This window comes from Plasmopara halstedii (assembly GCF_900000015.1).
Source record: "Plasmopara halstedii genome assembly, contig: Scaffold_1651, whole genome shotgun sequence".
Taxonomy (NCBI): Eukaryota; Oomycota; class Peronosporomycetes; order Peronosporales; family Peronosporaceae; genus Plasmopara; species Plasmopara halstedii.
The window spans coordinates 406,977-408,079 of NW_020188562.1; positions in this window are offsets into that span (position 1 = coordinate 406,977).

The following is a 1,103-nucleotide window of genomic DNA, read 5'->3' on the forward strand; positions in this document are numbered from 1 at the left end:
CCCTGGTTTCTGGAACCAAATACTGCGTAACACGCCAATGGCCCCTGCTCAAGGAGCAGTGCGACGTCATTGACGCATTTCTCCGTGCAAAGCACGACGCAGGAATGGTACGTGAGAGCAAGTCTCCCCATTCGTCACCCACTTTTTGTGTTTGGAAGCCGAACGGCAAGTGGCGTATCGCTCATGCTTACAATAAGCGCAACGCTGCCGCCACTCCGGCACAAACGCCGATTCCTAGAAAGGATATTCTTCAGAACAACATTGTCGAATGTACGTAGTACAGTGTACTCGACTTGGCAGATGAGTATACCAATTGCTCATGAGAGCAAGTGACACTCCGCTGACAGCGGTAAGCACTCCGAGCGCCATGCTCTAGGGAGTGGCTCGTGATGCCCCAAGGGATGTCAAATACAACAGCACTATTTAATCGTCTTGTGACGCAGTTGTTCAGGCCCCGCAGGGCGTATGCACATACATACTTTGACGACATTTCTATCATAGTCGGCGGAGCACGGGAGGACGGATGAGGAAAACCAAATCGTTCATCTTAGAGAGGATTTACATCCCTCGATTCCGCGGACACACGGTTCGACATGGCACCGCGTGCGGAAGACGAAGTTGTCTCTGCCCGTGTGCACTGTCGGAACCAGCGAGACTTGGGATTTCAGTGTCGATGACAAAGGGCTCATTGAGCACTGAAGTCGTTTTGTTCCGACGCAGTGTCTAGCAGACACGCAAGCCTCGTTGAGGCAATAATTGATTGGAACTGTAAATGTTCTCAATCTTTATGGAGGAGAGTGTAACGGGGATACACATACCCTGGTAACAGTGGGGTGTGTTACACCAGATGGTCATGGTGTGACTGCACCCAAATAAAAATACGGTACATGGCTGGGTATCCAGTAGTTGTGCATGTATTTAGATTTAACTATACATATCTAGGAAATCTACACATTTAAATCAGGCGGCTTTTCCGCAGATAAAAACAAATAAATACAGTTTTGAATTTCAACCGAAGATTTAATTAGCCTTGCGTTAAGGCGTTAATTACTCTTGGAGTAAGCGGATTGCGATCCGCTAAACTCGTAATTGTTCTGAGTATA